Source organism: Saccopteryx bilineata, chromosome 3 (assembly GCF_036850765.1).
Source record: "Saccopteryx bilineata isolate mSacBil1 chromosome 3, mSacBil1_pri_phased_curated, whole genome shotgun sequence".
NCBI classification, from domain to species: domain Eukaryota; kingdom Metazoa; phylum Chordata; class Mammalia; order Chiroptera; family Emballonuridae; genus Saccopteryx; species Saccopteryx bilineata.
This window is the reverse complement of record NC_089492.1, coordinates 125,583,055-125,601,850: the sequence shown is the minus strand read 5'-3', so window position 1 is coordinate 125,601,850 and position 18,796 is coordinate 125,583,055. Positions and strand designations below refer to the sequence as shown.

At 45.2% G+C, this 18,796-nt stretch overlaps 1 long non-coding RNA gene across 1 annotated transcript; it reads left to right on the top strand.

The window, feature by feature from the left end:
- Positions 1–749: 749 nt before the first annotated feature.
- LOC136328739 (uncharacterized) lies at positions 750–17,123 on the top strand. The gene is made up of 3 exons (XR_010730096.1): positions 750–868; positions 10,429–10,537; positions 16,636–17,123. It is a non-coding gene; the product is annotated as an uncharacterized lncRNA (long non-coding RNA).
- Positions 17,124–18,796: the final 1,673 nt, after the last annotated feature.

Sequence of the window (18,796 nt, the reverse complement as noted above, 5' to 3'; positions counted from 1 at the left end):
CTTATGCCCTGCTTCTAATAAGATGTAAGTTTCTCCAGAGCAGGAACTGCTGTCCAATTCTTTTAAACCTACGGTGGTACCCAGCCCCGGTAGAGCGCATTGATATTTGAAGGCGGGGCCTAGTCAGGTCTTCTAGGTTGAGCCTTTCCAGTCTCCCTGCACAGTGACTGTCCACGGAGGGCTCTCCTTAAATCAGTGTAAATTTGCTGTTGGTGTCCATGGCATTTGCACAGATGAAGTCTGTGACATGGAGGAGGGTGATGGAGGGGACCATGGCCTCCTTCTACAGGCCTCGGTGGTATGGACAGAACTCATTTCTATCACATCCCTCTCTCTGCTCACGTTACCTGGCCTTGTCACTCACAGGTCCCTGTGATGCTGATACTCATGGGGTGTCTTGTCAGATGTGAGCTCCTGGGGTGGCCGGGGGTGTGCTACCTGTGTGATGATTCTAGAGAAATCTCCAACCAGGAAAAAAGAATCTATATCTTTATTTCTGGGCAAGCAACCTCCTCTTCCCCAACTTCCCTGCGTTTTGGACAGGGCAGTTGTTTTTCTCCTCTGAAGGAAGTCAAAGGAAAATGTATGAGAACCGCAGGGAGGAGCTTGGCCATGGCTCCGACGCCGCCCTGCACAGGCACAGCCCACGTGCTGGGGAAGGCGGTCTGGGTGGGGTGGGGCAGGCAGAGACGCTGGATCATGCTGTGGATTTTGTCCTTGGCTTTGCAGTTCCAACTTAAAGGACAAAGCCTAAATTGTCCTGGTGCCTTGCTTTGCCACTGGGTACAGGAGGTGGTGTGGTCCTTCTGGTGGGACTTGTGTTTCCTGTGCATGCTGGAGAGCCCATGACTGCAGTTGCCTCTGGGGGGTAAGCTTGGGTAGGGCAATATTGCTCACATTCTCCCATAACCAGCATTTATAACCAGTGTTCACTGGGTACCCACTGTGCCCAGGCTTTGGGGGTGGTGGACACTGAGATGTGGTCAGATAAGGCAGGTTGTGGCCCTGGAGGAGCTCTTGTAGCCTTCAGGAGAGTAGGATGACAGAGAGCCAGAGAGCTCTGTATCCTTTGCTGTGGGTACCCAGAGCCTTGAAGAGGGGCCGCCTCAGGTGGGAGCAGCACAGGAAGCCAGAGGCAGAGGAGGCTGTGCAGAAGCTGATTCGTGTGTGTGTGTGTGTCTGTGTGTGTGACAGAGACAGAGGGACAGAGAGGTACAGATAGTGACAGACAGACAGGAAGGGAGAGAGAGATGAGAGCATCAATGCTTTGTTGCAGCACCTTAGTTGTTCATTGATTGCTTTCTCATATGTGCCTTGACCATGGGGCTACAGCAGACTGAGTGACCCCTTGCTCAGGTCAGCAACCTTGGGTCTTAGCTGGTGAGCCTTGCTCAAACCAGATGAGCCTGCGCTCAAGCTGGCGACCTTGGGGTTTTGAACCTGGGTCCTCTGCGTCCCAGTCCAATGCTCTATCCACTGTGCCACTGCCTGGTCAGGCCTGAAGCTGATTCATGACAAATAAGAATCAGTTACTTGGAGAATAATATTTTTAATACTTATATTGAAAGGCCCAGAGGGATGAGCGTGCACAGTGTGTTCAGGGATGTGGAGTGAGTTTGCCTGGCTACAGTGTAAGGATTTCAAGCAAGAGTAGCAATCAGGCTTGTACTTTAGAATGATCACTATGCCCGGTGTGGAAGGGGGCTGGAGAGGCCCAAGTAGCAGTGGGTAGATGCTCTGCAGTCGCCCAGGTGAGTGAATCCAGAGAGCAGAAGACCATGCAGGAGATGTCAGGGGGAAGCAGCCAGAGTTCTTGTGGCTGCTGTGTGCACGTGCATGTGTCCATGTTCATGTGAGTGAATGGGAGTGCATGAGTGCATGTGAGTGAATGGGAGTGCATGTGAGTGCATGAGTGCATGAGTGCATGTGAGTGAATGGGAGTGCATGAGTGCATGTGAGTGAATGGGAGTGCATGAGTGCATGTGAGTGAATGGGAGTACATGTGTGCATGAGTGCATGTGAGTGAATGGGAGTGCATGTGTGCATGAGTGCATGTGAGTGAATGGGAGTACATGTGTGCATGAGTGCATGTGAGTGAATGGGAGTACATGTGTGCATGAGTGCATGTGAGTGAATGGGAGTGCATGTGAGTGCATGAGTGCATGAGTGCATGTGAGTGAATGGGAGTGCATGAGTGCATGAGTGCATGTGAGTGAATGGGAGTACATGTGTGCATGAGTGCATGTGAGTGAATGGGAGTGCATGTGAGTGCATGAGTGCATGAGTGCATGTGAGTGAATGGGAGTGCATGAGTGCATGTGAGTGAATGGGAGTGCATGTGAGTGAATGGGAGTGCATGAGTGCATGTGAGTGAATGGGAGTGCATGAGTGCATGTGAGTGAATGGGAGTACATGTGTGCATGAGTGCATGTGAGTGAATGGGAGTGCATGAGTGCATGTGAGTGAATGGGAGTACATGTGTGCATGTGAGTGAATGGGAGTACATGTGTGCATGAGTGCATGTGAGTGAATGGGAGTGCATGAGTGCATGTGAGTGAATGGGAGTGCATGAGTGCATGTGAGTGAATGGGAGTACATGTGTGCATGAGTGCATGTGAGTGAATGGGAGTGCATGTGAGTGCATGAGTGCATGAGTGCATGTGAGTGAATGGGAGTGCATGAGTGCATGAGTGCATGTGAGTGAATGGGAGTACATGTGTGCATGAGTGCATGTGAGTGAATGGGAGTGCATGTGAGTGCATGAGTGCATGAGTGCATGTGAGTGAATGGGAGTGCATGAGTGCATGTGAGTGAATGGGAGTGCATGTGAGTGAATGGGAGTGCATGAGTGCATGTGAGTGAATGGGAGTGCATGAGTGCATGTGAGTGAATGGGAGTACATGTGTGCATGAGTGCATGTGAGTGAATGGGAGTGCATGAGTGCATGTGAGTGAATGGGAGTACATGTGTGCATGAGTGCATGTGAGTGAATGGGAGTGCATGAGTGCATGTGAGTGAATGGGAGTGCATGTGAGTGCATGAGTGCATGAGTGCATGTGAGTGAATTGGAGTGCATGAGTGCATGTGAGTGAATGGGAGTGCATGAGTGCATGTGAGTGAATGGGAGTGCATGAGTGCATGTGAGTGAATGGGAGTGCATGTGTGCATGAGTGCATGTCAGTGAATGCACAAGGCTGCATGTGCCTGTGGATGTGGGTGTGTGCATGCATGTGGAGGTGCATGTTGGTGCCCATGTATGAGCATGGTGGGACTACGGGAGGGTTTGACAGAGTCGAGCTGGGGAACCTGCATTGAGCAAGCTTGGTATCATATTATTCCTCACTGGTCACTGAGTAAACTGAAGCTCTGTCATGTTAAATAACCTCTTCTCTTCATTCAATAAATATTTGACCACCGTCTACTTGGGAGGCATATTTTACCACTTTTAATCGTATAGAAACATGATAAAGAGTTGCTAGTATCTCCCCATTTCACAGATGAGGAAACAGGCTCAGAGAGAGAAAAATCCAGACAAGTTGAACTGGGTGTCAGGTATTCTACATGGTGTCCATGGCAAATGTCAGCTGGGACTTTTTCAAGTAGTAAAAAAGAGAGAGAGAGAGAGAGACAGATAGACAGACAGATAGGAACAGACAGACAGGAAGGGAGAGAGATGAGAAGCATCAACTCATAGTTGTGGCACCTTAGTTGTTAATTGATTGCTTTCTCATATGTGCCTTGACTGGGGGCTCCAGCTGAGCCAGTGACCCCTTGTTCAAACCAACGACTTTGGGTTTCAAGCCAGTAACCTTTGGGCTGAAGCCAGCAACCATGGGGTCATGTCAGTGATCCCATGCTCAAGCCAACCACCCTACACTCAAGCCGGTGACCTTGGGTTTTGAAGCTGGGTCCTTAGCATCTTAGGTCGATGCTCTATCCACTGCACCACCACTTGGTCAGGCTCTCTCTCTCTCTCAAAACAAAAAGGGTAATCTTGGTGCCTTTCAAAGTCCTCTAAGGATATAGGCAAGAAGAAAGGTAAGGGTTTCTTAAAACAATAGGAATCTAAGCACAGCACCCTCCTGTTGGCAGCCCCACTGGACAGAGCAGCTGGGAGGTGGAGGGGATCCACTCGGTCCTGTTGGCAGCAGCGTTCGCCTCTTTCTGTTTTAATGTGAAGCCTCTAAGTCAGGTACATGTTAGATGGGAAGAGGAAGGCTTGTCAACTAGTCCTTCAAGTTTTACCATGTATACGGGCCACCTGCTGAAATGCAGGTTGTGATTCCGTGGGTCTGGGTGGGGCCTGCGGTCCAGACTGCAGGGTGTGGACCACCCTTTGAGTAGCAGGACTGTGAAGAAACAAGAAAGTCTCGGGTGCCTGTGGGAAATGAAGAGAGGAACATGGACAAATCTGAGGGAGACAAGAATGAGTTCTGTTTGGATATGCTGCATTTGAGGCACTCACATTTTTTTCTTGTGAGGAACTGTGTGGGTAAGAGTTCCATGAGGGGTCAGAAGAGGCTGGAGAGAGGCCAGAGTGGCAGATGCAGCCCTGGATCTCACCACCTAGAAGGGAATAGTGGGCCCCTTGGGGAAAATGAATTTCTAAAGAAGAGGAAAGAGAGAGTTTATGAAGAGAAAGAAAGAATAGAGTTTAGGATCTAGGACAGGACATTTACGAAGAGCTATCAGTGAAGAGACTGACTAGGTATGGTCAGAACATGCAGCGAACAACCAGCAGAATGAGGGCGACAGAAATCAAGCGAGAGGAAAGTCAGGAGAAGGACAGGGGGCAGGGGCTTCAGGGTCTTTCTGGGTCTGGATCCCTCACTCCCATTCCTCCCTCTGTGCCCCGAGCCCTGGGAGAAGCACCTCTCACGCCCAGCATGGGCTCTCGCCTTCTGGACTCAGGTTGGGTTTAAGCCAATGGGGAGCGCTGGTTGGAGGGTAGAGCACAGTGAGGTGGGGTGTATATTTCCTTGGCTCTTACCCTCCCCCACAGAACCCCACTCCTGCTCAGTGACCCTGTCCATATAGCTCACTCTGTTTCTAGCTCTTCCCTCTGCTACTGGTCCCTGTGAGGCAAGGGACTATTTATAGAGGTGTGAGAGAGCTTGGGAAAAGCAACCAAGCTTGTGTGTGCCATCCGTATCCTGCTTGGACCCTGACCGGCAGAGAGGGTATGGTTAGCTGAATGTTGCAAGAGGAGAGCTAGAACCAAGATGTAACATTTTACAATTGAGAGCTCTCCTTGTTTTCCCAGAGCCGTTTTCCAAAGATAATGGGCATGGTGAGTGGAGGGCCAAAAGAGACTTGAGGAAGCATGGAGAGCTCCCTCCAAAAGCTTAGCTGTGAAGAGAATGAGGAGGTAGGACAGTAGCTGGAGGGATACTGGGGCTGAGGAAGGGGTCCATAGGGTTGGAGGCCCTGGAGCACGTTTACAGACAGAGAGGGAATGACTGAAGAGGCAGGAGAGCAGGTGGAAGATGGATGGAGGGTCCCAGGGGGCTGAGGCCTCAGGATCCACACAAGACATGGAAGGCTCAGCTCTGTAAAGTGGGAGGTGTGTTTCCTTGGTAACAGAGAAGGAAGAGGGATGAGTGGGTGATGACCTCTTGGGTACTTTGTCCTTTTCTCTGATAGAAGAGTCAGATCTCCACCCGAAAGTGAAGGAGTGAGGGAAGGAATAAGTTTAGAAAGAGCTGCTGTAAGGAGGGAAACCAGGATCGTCTGCAGAACAGTGAAAGGAGAGGTAGCAGCCAGAGGCCTTTTCCTTGCTCTGGGGTCTCTAATCTCTCTTCCAGGGGGCCACCCTTTACGAATCTGTTCAGGTCTGTCCAGTCTCTCCCATCACAGCTGCTGCCACTGCATTCAGCACCAGCTGCATTGGAATCGTGAGATCTCTCGCTCTGGGGTAATTTCTCATCTTTTGGGACTTCTCCTCCCTCCCTCCTCTGTTCTAACATGGTGTCTGGGTGCGGGGTGAGGAACGTGAGACCTCATAAGGTTTTTTTGCTGTCTCTGGCTGACCTTAGGTTAAGGGGGCAACCTGCCTTCTTAAGTCTGGGCATCTGTCTGCATCCTGCATTTGGCTCAGCTCACCTGGCCCAACTCTGGCCTGATTGGGAATTACAGATCCAGTACCTGCCTTCATCTTACCTTCTGGGCCACTATCTTTCTCTTTCTTGTTCTCATTTTTTTTTGTTTTGTTTTTTGTTTTTTTGTTTTGCTTGCCTGAAAGACCATCAGGGACAGACAGATAGGAAGGGAGAGAGATGAGAAGCATCAACTTGTTGTTGCAGCACTTTAGTTGTTCATTGATTACTTTCTCATATGTTCCTTGATGGGGGGGGGGGGTTCAGCTGAACCAGTGACCCCTTGCTTAAGCCAGCGACCTTTGGGATCAAGCCAGGTCACATGGGGTCATATCTATGATCCCACGCTCAAGCCAGTGACCCCACGCTCAAGCTGGCAAGCCTGTGCTCAAGCTGGTGACCTAAGGTTTTGAACCTGGGTCCTAAATGTCCCAGGCTGATGCTCTATCCACTGTGTCACCACCTGGTCAGGCTGGGCCTCTCTTTTGAAAGGGAGAATCTGATTGGCTCAACCCAACCAATTGGTTGGTTTCTCTTGGGCCAGGTCTCCACTTGTGTTTCCATCAGCTCTGGCCAGGGTGTGGGGCCGTGTGCTATAAACCTGGGCCCACAGACCCAGGGCTCTTATGGAAGTTAACACCTTCAAAAGAGTTTAGTACATTGGGCTTTGGATTGATGTAAATGAAATTGTTTTAGGAAAATTCCTTTGGGATGCTGAAATTTCCCTAAGGAATAGCAAAGAATTAGCTAATGACTCTTCAACATACTTGACCATGAGGTGGAACTCCCTAAGAGATAAGAAGTGAGTTCTCTCCTCATTCCTATTTCCTTTATGATCCCATCAAATAGATCTGACTTGGGGGATGTGATTCAGAGACAGGTGGTAGAAGTAAAATGTGGGTATGTTCATTACCGATGCCCACCCAGAGCTGCTGCACTCTCAGGCAGAGAAAGCTTAAGTTCACAGGCCTGGCTGGGCCTCAGCCCAGAGAAGAGGTTCCAGGCTATTCTTCTTAAGACACATTGGGGAGGATTAGAAAGAGCTAGGGATTTGGAGTTGGAGGGTCTTGTTTGAGTTCCCTCTCTGCACCATATAACTTTAATTTTATTTATTTATGTAAGGTATTTTTCCCCACCAAGGAAAAAGGAAGGGGCCAGAACCACAAAGTGTGGAATAATAAAAGGCTTTATTGAGTACAGCGCTTCCCGCCTGACGAGGTTCTCTGGTCCCGGGGACAAAGGCCAGAGAAGTCGCATAGGGTAACCTGTGTGGGGGATATTTAAAAGGTCTCTAGGGTGGTCAAGCTAATATGATGTGGTAAAATCTCACTGGTTGATGGATAGTAGCTTTTTTCCAAAGGGCTCCTGGGAAGTTTCTTTTGGCACGCATGAATGTGGGCGGTCTAGCCAAGTTCCTGGGTCTGGTGTCTCACGTGACCTTTCCCCTTGCCCACCACCCTACAATTTATTTTAGTGAGGAGACAGAGATTGAATGGGAGGAGGAGCAGGAAGCTTCAACTCCCGTATGTGCCGTGACCAGGTAAGCCCAGGGTTTCTAACCAGTGACCTCAATGTTTCAGGTTGATGCTTTATCCACTTGTAAAGCCAGTAGCTACGGCCACCATCACAGCCGGCTGGCCCATGCAGGTTCGCATTTGATTTGGACAGTTGGTAATGATACAATGGAGCCAAGAACTGGTGGGCCATTAGCTTTAATCCTAGTTTGTACCCGATGGGCAAGTAAAAACACACACTGGGCTCCAAAACCCACTCATTCCGTGCTCACAAAGCTACTGACTTATCTGAGTTTTCCTAGGATCAAAGGTTTCTACCTCATCAGCCTTATTCACCTCTGTTCCCCATCTCCTTCTCTCTGCACAAACTCTGCACAAACTGGCTTCTCCCTCAGCACTCCACCATCTTGGCTGCTTCTCCTGGCCTCCTCCACGTGGTCTTCTCTGCTCTCCTCTCTAATGAGCAACCACTTTATAGTATAGAAATCAAAACCTTTAAACCAATATACAAACAAGGAAGTCTCTGATACAAAGTCACTTATCTGAGGCATAATGGGATTCCTCATGAGAGCACACCACTCTACATCAAAAAGGGTGGGAAAGTCTTAGTCTTAGCCTTAGGCTATAAGAATCCTGTCTGCTTACAGCCTGTCCTCCCACATCCAATGCAAACTATAAGCGAGCAAACATTATTTACAAATTTATTTGACCAAAACCACTATGCTACAGGTCAGGCTGCACCATATAATTTCAGGCAAGTGTGTGTGTGTGTGTGTGAGACAGATACGGAGACAGAGAGAGGGACAGATAGGGACAGACAGACAGGAAGGGAGAGAGATGGGAAGCATCAATTCTTTGTTGTGGCAACTTAGTTGTTCATTGATCACTTTCTCATATGTGCCTTGACCAGGGCATTATAGCAAACTGTAAAGCCAGTTGCCACGGCCACCATCACAGCAGCCTGGCCCATGCAGGTTCGCATAGGATTTGGATAGACGGTAATGAAACAACGGAGCCAATAACTGGTGGGCCATTAGCTTTAATCCTAGCTTGCACCTGACAGGCAAGCAATACACACAGTGGGAAAACACTTCCATTCCCTTTCAGGGCTCCCAAAGCCACTGACTTATCTGAGTTTTCCAGAATCAAAGGTTTCTAGCTCACCAGTATTATTCACCTCTGTTTCCCATCTCCTTCTCTCTGCACAAACTCTGCACAAACAGGCTCTTCTTCAGCACCCCACCATCTTGGCTGCTTCTCCTCTCCTCCATGTGGTCATTCTTTGTTTTCCTCTCTGCTTTCTCCTCTAATGCTAATCTCAGGAACCGAGAGAGAGCAAACTCCCAGGTCTGCCCCACTTTATAATGTAGATTCAAAACCTTTAATCCAATATACAAGCAAGGAAGTCTCTGATACAAAGTCACTTATCTGAGGCATAATGAGATTCCTCATAGAATGCACCATCCCACATCAAAAAGGGTGGGAAAGACTTAATCTTAAAACTAAGCCTTAGGCTATAAGGATCCTGCCTGCTTACAGCCTGTCCCCAACACACATTAATACAATCACGCCCATCCCAAGCAAGAAGGGCAACCAATATCATCACCTGGGCAACGGGCTTCCACGTGGGCAGTGCCATCTTTAACAAAGTGAGCATAATATATTTTATCTGCCCAACACAGACCTAGTGGCCCTTTGCTCAAGCCAGTGACCTTGGGCTCAAGCCGATTAGCCTTGCTCAAACCAGATGAGCCTGCACTCACTGGCAACCTCAGGGTTTCAAATCTGGGTCCTCCACATCCCAGTTCGATGTTCTATCCACTGTGCCACTGCCTGGTCAGGCTCAGGCAACTTTTTATTTCACTGATTATACTTTCAAAGAGGCAACATCTCTGGGTTAAATCATACTGAGGTGTGATGGCCGATTACTCAACCTTTTCCCTGGAGCCAGTTCTGACTCTAAGAAGGGTATTGAGCTTTGAACAACAGGAGTGTTGGGCAGATAAAATATATTATGCTCACTTTGTTAAAGATGGCGCTGCCCACGTGGAAGCCCGTTGCCCAGGTGATGATATTAGTTGCCCTTCTTGCTTGGGAGGGACATGATAATGTTAATGTGTGTTGGGAGAGGGCTTTTGCACCAAAAGGTTTTAAAAGGAAGAGAGATCATGTTGTTGTGGGAGAAGAGTGATTACATTCTAGGAGGAGCCCAGCTATAAGAGAGCAGAAAAAGGCCATGTGGAGGAGGATAGGAGAAGCAGCCAAGATGGCTGAAGGAGAAGCCAGTTTGTGCAGAGTTTGTGTAGAGAGAAAGAGATGGGGAACAGAGGTGAATAAGGCTGGTGAGCTAGAAACCTTTGATTCTAGGAAACTCGGATTAGTCAGTAGCATTGTGAGTGCTAAATGAGTGGGTTTTGGAGCCCAGTGTGTGTTTTACTTGCCCTCCGGGTGCAAGCTAGGATTAAAGCTAATGGCCACCAGTTCTTGGCTCTGTTGTTTCATTACCGTCTGTCTGAATCCAATGCAAACCTGCATGGGGCAGGCGGCTGTGATGGAGGCCTTGGCTACTGGCTTTACAAGGAGTAAAGAGAATGTCATGGAAAGAAGACAGCAGTAAGTCTGTAGGCCAAGGATTCTATAAAGAGATTTCTACACATTTAGTCTTGGGCCATTAATTCTCAAGTCTAGGTGCATAGGTCTGGTGCCCACTGGGCTTTCTATGTAGAAGAAAGCCATTACCTGCAATACCTGGAAGGGGTTTGTCTATGTTCTGAACTTTAAAATCTGACTTCTGTTTTCCGTGACTTTTGTTTTCTGAGATTCTTGCTGACTTCTCCTGCTTTCCCACACCAATCCTGTTTGAAAGAGATGATTTGGAACACTGTCAGAGGGCTCAGCTGTGACCTTACAGCCTGCTGACCCCTGAAGGTATGTATTCTCTCAATAAAGGGCCAAGCTCCCAGCCTTATTGCTATTTTTCCATTAAAAATAAAAACAAAAACCCAGGAAACCTTCTTCCCAAAGCAGTAATAACAACAACATAGAGACCCCACCAGTCTGTTTCTCAGAGAGACAATCCATCAAGTCTCACATGCCATGTGCTTTTCTTTTGTAAAAGATTCTGACTTAATGTCTCCCGGAGGGCTTTGTGAGGATGATCTCACCCACTGAAATTGGCAGGGAGGGAGCATTCCGATTTGGTCCCAGCACCAGAACAGAAAGGTGGTTGTTAAGCGGAAATTATCCAGTTAGAAATCAGACAAGCCCAGTCCCTTCTCAAAAAAATTCTGACTGAATTCGGGAGATACTTTTTGCAGGTAGGATTTACCCTGGACCCCGTGGGCATCTGCTTCTGGCTTCTGGAGGAGGCGTTAGAACCTGGTTGATTTTGAGTGTCTCTGTAAAGGAAAAGGGACTTGGGAGGAGTGGAAGAATGCGGAACTCTTCCTATTGCAAATGCATAGAAATGCGGGATGAAACGAAAACCAAATTAATCTAGCTGCTGGAACTGAAAAGGGAATGGAAAAACAGCCGGAAGCGGTGAGGAGCGCAGCAAGCCAGCGTGTGGGTGTGTCGTCTGTGCTCTTACTGGGCTGGGAGAGGGCCTGCGGAGATGAGAGCTAAGGCCTTGGGGCAGTGCTGGAGGGACCTAAGCAAGAAAGCAGCAAGGTGGGTGACTGCGGGGCCTCACTCTCCATGAAGGAGGGGAACTGGAAAAAGAAAATCCAGTCATTGACTTGAGAAGATACCAAGAAAGTTTGCTTCTGGGTGAAAAACAAAAAATGTTGAAAAAGTGAAATCCCAACCTTAGGCTTTGAGAGGTTCTGAAGCAGAATGTGTATTGTCCATCAGAATGGACGGACACCCTGAGCGGTGAGATGCTCATAGGAGTGGCCCTAGTTACGTTACTGCCAGGACACGTGCGGGAGCACATGGAAAATCACTCTGGTCACAGGAGATTTCCATTGAAAAATCAAGCTCAGTGAAGATGAGTTTTCAATAAAAAACATAAAACACCTGGTGGGAAAGATCCACCATGAACAAGAATTTGCAGACACAATAAACAATAACCCTGAACCTGAGGTCATAGGAAAACAATCTGAAAAAGACTAAATATACAGGGATGTTTACATGGCTAAAGAGGTGAGAAGAAAAAGTAGGAATCACAATGAAAGAATAGCACATTATAAAAAAGAATGGCAGAACACTGATAATGCAACATGTTTGCCTTCATGTTAAATTTAAAAATAAGTTGATAAACTAAGGAAAACAGGTGGGCACCAACCAACCAACCAACCAACCAACAAAACCACAAAACCCAACAACATTCCCCCTTCCCTTCAGAAGAGTAAAGAAAAAAACCTCCCAAAGTACAAAAACAAAACAAAACAGAAAAAAGCAACTCCAAAAGCCAGACCTCAGAAAGAGAATATGGGAGACCCATGTTTTGCCCTTGCATATTTCAACCCACTGAAGCTTAGCATGGTTTATACAAGCTTGTGAAATATACTAGTTAGCATTAGGATTATCTTGAGGACAAGAATGCAGGTACTTAACTTGGTTGCTTAGGGCATGAAAATAATCTTTCTATTATAATGTCATGATAATGGAAAGAACTGGAAATACTAGACAAGCAGGGCTCCTGTGAGTAGTCCTATAAGACCATACAATGGGAGAGAATGAATGGGGAATTTGAGTGGAGTTAGGAGATGTAAAAGGAAGTTAAAAAAATTGTGTAACTGTGTAACTCAAACATACATGGTGAGAATTTGGGTAGTAGACTTGCCTGATCATCAGCCACCATCAATACTGTCAATATAATGAATCAATGTTTACTTTGCCTCTTCTACCTGCTCATGCTTGACTCTATGTGTTTGTGGATTTCCCACTTTTTCTCCTGTGGTAGACATTGGCAATATGTAAGTGTATTGAACCATCACATTAAAACATTTTTTACCATTGATTTGAAGGGGTGGGGGGAAGGGAGAGAGAGAGAGAGAGAGAGAAGCATCAACTTGTTTCACTTAGTTGTTCCATCAAACTATCACATTTTAGACTTTAAACTTATGCATTATTTTATGCCAATTTTATCTCAATAATGTAGGCCATGGGCTTGTCATATATGGTCTTTATTATGTTGAGATATGTTCATTCTATACCTAATTTGTTGAGAGTTTTTATCATGAAAGTGTGCTATATTTTGACAATATTTTTTCTGCTTGTATTAGGTGATCATATGCTTTTTATCCTTTACTCTTTTAATGTGATGTATTACATTTATTAATTTGTGTGTATTAAAGCATCCTTGCATCTCAGGGTTATATCCCACTTGATCATGGTGTTTAATCCTTTTAATGAACTGTTGGCTTCAGTATTCCAGTTTTATAATTTTGCTAAAGGTTCTGGTCAGATAGCTCAATTGGTTAAAGCATGATCCCCATATGTCAAAGTTGCAGGTTTGATCTCTGGCCAGGGCACATACAAGAAATCAAGCAATGAATACAGAAGTAAGTGGAACAACAAATCAATATTTTTCTCTCTCATTCCTTTCCCCCTCCTCTAAAATTAATCAATCAATAATTTTTAAAAGAATTTTTTCATCTATTTTCATCAGGGCTAATGGCCTATAGTTGTCTTTTCTTGTAATGTCCTTATCTGGTATCAGGGTAATGCTGACCTTGTAAAAGGAGTTTGGGAGTGTTCCTTCCTCTTTAATTTTTTTGGAAGAGTTGAAGAAGAATTGCCATTTATTAAAAAAAAAATGTTTAGTAGAATTCACAGGGAAACCATCTGGTCCTCAGCCTTGCTCTGTTGGGAGATTTTTGATTACTGTTATAATCTCCTTACTCATTATTGATCTGTTCATTTTTTTGTTTTGTTTTGTTTTTGTGACAGAGACAGAGTCAGAGAGAGGGACAGATAGGGACAGACAGACAGGAAGGGAGAGAGATGAGAAGCATCAATTCTTCATTGAGGCACATTAGTTGTTCATGATTGCTTTCTCATATGTGCCTTGACCCGGGGGCTACAGCAGACCGAGTGACCCCTTGCTCAATTGCTCAAGTCAGCAACCTTGGGCTCAAGCTGCTGAGCCTTGCTCACACCAGATGAACCCGAACTCATGCTAGTGACCTCGGGGTCTCGAAGCTGGGTCCTCCATGTCTCAGTTCGACACTCTATCCACTGTACCACCGCCTGGTCAGGCTGTTCATATTTTCTATTTTTTCATAATTCAGATTGTTAGAATATATGTTTCTAGGAATTTATTCATTTCTTCTAGGCTGTCCAGTTTGTTGGGTTATAATTGTTCATAGTAGTTTCTTATGATCCTTTGTATCTCTGTGTTATTAGTTGTAATGTCTCCTCTTTCATTTCTGATTTTATTTGAATCTTCTTTTTTTTCTTAGTCTAGCTAAAGATTTTGTTTATCTTCACACAAAAAAATCAGTTTCTGTTTCTGCTGATCTTTTCTATTGTTTTTCAGGTATTTATTTTATTTATTTCTGTTCTATTTTTTGTTATTCCTTCCTTCTACTAACTTTAGGCTTGGTTTGTTCTCCTTTTTCTAGTACCTTGGGGTGTAAAGTTAAGTTGTTTATTTGATATCTTTCTTTTTTCTTTAATTAAAAAAAAATATATATATTTTCTTTTCCAAGTGAGAGGAGGGGAGATAGAGAGACAGACTCCTGCATGTGCCTTGACCGGGATCCACCCAGCAACCCCCATGTGGGGCCGATGCTCTGCCCATATTGGGCCATGCTCACAACTGAGTTATTTTTAGCACCTGAGGAGGAAGCTCCACTGAGCCATCCTCTGCTCCCAGTGCTGATGTGCTTGGATCAATCAAACTATGGCTGAGGAAGGGGAAGAGAGAGAGGGGGGAGGGGTGGAGAAAGAGATGGTCTCTTCTCCTGTGTGCCATGACTGGGAATGGAACCCAGAGCATCCACATGGCAGGCTGACACTCTATCACTGAGCAAACCAGCCAGGGCATTTCTTTTTTCTTATTATAGGTGTTTATTGCTATAAACTTTCTTAGAGTTAATTTTGTTGTATCTTATAAACTTTGCTGTGTTATTTCCATTTGTCTCAAGGTATTTTTTTATTTCTCTTTTTATTTCTTTTTGACCCATTGTTTGTTCAGGAGTATATTGTTTAATTTTCATATATTTGTGAATTTTCCACCTTTTCTCCTGTTATTGATTTCTAGTTTCATATTGTTGTGGCCAGACATTTCCATCCACATAACATACTCGGAAAGATTTGAATCTTCTTAAATTTGCAAAGACTTGTTTTGTGACCTATTATATGATCTATTCTGGAGAATGTTTTAATGTTATTAATTTACAATCTTTCATTTCAGCTTGAAGAACTCCTTTGCATTTCGTTAAGGCTAGTGTTGTGGTTATCAACTTCCTCAACTTTTGCTTGTCTGGGATAGTTTTATCTCTCCATTTCTGGAAGATAACTTTGACAGACAGAGTATTCTTGATCGGCAGCTTTTTTTCTTTTAGCACCTTGACTATATTGTTTCACTCTTGGTTTTCTGCTGAGAAATCTGCTGATAGCTTATAGTTCCCTTGTAAATTACAAATTTCTTTTCTCTTGTTGCTTTTTAAAATGATCTCCATCTTTGATTTTTTTTTCAGTTTTATTATAATGGGTCTTGGAGAATATTTCCCTCCCTTCCTTCCTTCCTTCCTTCCTTCCTTCCTTTCTTTCTTTCTTTCTTTCTTTCTTTCTTTCTTTCTTTCTTTCTTTCTTTCTTTCTTTCTCTCTTTCTTTCTCTCTTTCTTTCTCTCTTCTTATAGGTGCCTTGACCAGGGGCTTAAGCTGAGCCAGTGGCCCCTTGCTCAAGCCAGTGAACTTGGGCTGATCATGCTGATGACCCCATGCTCAAGCCAGATGAACCTGTGCTCAAGCTGGTGACCTTGGGGTTTTGAAGCTGGGACCTCAGCATCCCAAGTCAGTGATCTATCCACTGTGTCACTACTGGTCAGGCAAAAGAATATATCTTTATGTTCAGTTTGGGAATTTATTAGCTTCATGAATTTGAATGTCCAAATCTCTTCCTCGATTTAGGAAGTGCTCAGTTATTATTTTAAAAAAATGAATTTTCTGCTTCCTTCTCCTCTTCTTCTGGACTCTAATAATTTATAGATTGTTTCTTTTGGCAGTAATCTGTAGATTACATAGATATTTTTCACTCAATTTAATTTTATTTATTTTATATTTTGTTGTTCTCTGGATTATTTTAAAGTTCCTGTCTTCTAATTTACAGATGTTTTCTTCTGCTTGATTTATTCTGATGTTGATGCTTTCTATTGTATTATTTATTTAATTTATTGTATTCATCAGCTCTAGAATTTCTGTTTTTTATTATTTATTTATTTATTTATTTTTACAGAGAGAGAGAGTCAGAGAGAGGGATAGATAGAGACAGACAGAAACAGAGAGAGATGAGAAGCATCAATCATTAGTTTTTTGATGTGACATTTTAGCTGTTCACTGATTGCTTTCTCATATGTGCCTTGACCATGGGGCTACAGCAGACTGAGTAATCCCTTGTCCAAGCTGGTGAGCTTTTGCTCAAACCAGATGAGCCTGCGCTCAAGCTGGCGACCTCGAGGTCTCGAACCTGGGTCGTCTGCATCCCAGTCCAACGTTATCCACTGCACCACCACCTGGTCAGGCGAATTTCTGTTTTTTAAAAAAATATTTTTCTTTGTTAAATTTTGTGTATTGTTTACCTGGTTTTGTTATGTTTTATTTGTTTTTTTCTAGATCATTGAGCTTTCTTAAAACAGATATTTAAAATTTTTCATTGAGTAAATTGCAGATTTTCATGTCTTTGGCATTGGTTACTGGAAGATTTTTGTGATCTCTTGGTGGTTTCACATTTCCTTGATTTTTCAGAATCTTTGAAGTCTTGTGTTATATTCATATTTGAAATAGCAGTTGCCTCCTCCACATTTTTCTGACTAATCTTTCTAATGTGTCCAAACTCATATATTTCTTTTCTCCAGTAGTGTGCTGGAACTTCTCCATGAGATTCTTGGACTTCCAGAAGACTGCTCTCATTTGTGGATAATTATCTAAGACATTGTTCTCCAGCAACTCCTGCACTGTGGATGAAAGGTACTAGAGCCAGTTTACAAGGCTACTTTGGGTCCATAGCCAGGACTGAGGTCTGTATGTCTACTCTCCCACACATAGGTGGATGAGACTCCTCTTGAGTCCCTTGGCATATGATGCTGGATCTCACATCTCCCACAAAGACACCTTTGCCTGTGGATGGATGCCAAATTGTTGTTGAGAGGGGAATATAAGCATCGGACTTATTTGACCATCTGGATGATTTTACTCACCTAGGATTCTTACTAGAAAATTTTTCCCATTATATTTTTGTGAAATATATTAGACTTACTAAAAGTTTAAAGAATAATTTAATGGACACCCATGTATGCATCATGCAGCTTAAGAAATTTTAAGAGATGATGTCAGAGTAATGGCGTGGTAGGAAGCGATACCGATAAATCTCCCCCCAAACTCAACAAGATCTTCAACCAGAAACAGGAAAACCTATCCTTGGAGCCTCCAAATGTTTTGCAATACATCCGAAGGTATGGTCGAGTGAAAAATTGGCTAAATATATAATCAAACCCCGAAGGAAATAGGGAGTAAGAAATGCTCCGCCTTCCTCACTAACCTAAATAGGGATGCTTTTACTGGGAACTGAGAGTATAGAAACTATGGCAGGCAAAGGGGGTGAATAGATCCAGGCCATGGCACAAACGGCCGAACCAGGCTGTGGCACGGAGATCCAAGCCGAGGAAAAACTGTGCCTGTGGCAACCCAGTCAATACAAGCTAACACTCGCACCAAACCCAGACAAAGAAAGACAAGTGGGGCAGCCATTTTCCCGATCTCCTGGTTGGTGCATGCAGATAGTGGGCAAGAGATTCCTTCGAAAGCCCCGGGAGTGGGTGCCTGTGATATCCCACAGAGAGCAGAGTCAGAGGCCTTTGTGTGGGCCGAAAGCGGAATCTCCGGGCAGCCCCAGTGCCCTGAAAAAGCTGCGCATGGGGAGGGAGCGAGAGCCAATTTCAACGCTGGAACTTTTCCGTGTGGGTGGGGGTTTCACTCAGAGGGTGAGGAGGTCGGCCTGATATCCTGGTTTGCGTGCGCAGATAGTGAGCGAGAGATTCCTCCGAGTGCCTCGGCAGTGGGTGCCCATGTTATCCCACAGAGGGGCAGAGTCAGGGGCCTTTGTGTGGGCCAAAAGTGGAATCTCCAGGCTGCCCCAGCGCCCTGCAAAAGCCGCGCATGAGGAGGGAGCGAGAGCCAATTCCAACACTGGAACTTTTCCGTGCGGGCGGGGGTTTCACTCAGAGTGTGAGACTGCCGGCCTGATATCCTGGTCTGCGCACAGATAGTGAGCGAGAGTTTCCTCCAAGCGCCCTGGGAGTGGGCATCCGCCTGTATTACCGGACAGAGTGGCAGAGCCAGAGGTCTTTGAGTGGGCAGAAGCCCTGCCTGATTATGCTAGCAGCTCTGACTGACTGAGCCTTACCCAGAGCCCTGTGCTGAGTGGGAATAGAGTGGGGAGTTGCCAGCTCTTTGAGCCTCTTACTATCCAGGCAGAGGCAGCATCAACCCCATAGCTGGATTATCAGGCTACTAATTGAGGAAGGAAAGACTAGGAGAGAGGCTCCAGGAACACACACTCACTGTCGAAGCCTGTAAATGCTAATGAGCCTCGACTGCCAAGGAGACTGAAGCACAATACATGACATCGCCATAGAGACTTATCAACTGCAAACCTCTATCTGAGTGTGCCAAAGGGGCAGAATCCAGGGTACAGAGTCACCGACCACGAAGAGGGAGAGAAAAGAAAAAGCAAGAAGATAACCTCTCAAAATCAAGAATAATCCGCAGACTTTATAACCTATCCCATTTTATTATATTTGTTCGTTTGTTTCTCTTATCTTTATTCTTGATTTTTTTTTCCGCCTTCCTCCAGTTTGGTCGTTTAACTCTCTGCCGGTCTTACTCTCTCCTCTCCTTGAATTACACTACCCATAAGTGTTACATATCCCATTATCTTTTCTTTCCTCTTTCTTTCTCTCTATGAGGGTTGCACTCCAAAACTCTTAACTCTCTCTCTCTCTCTCCTCTTTTTTCTTT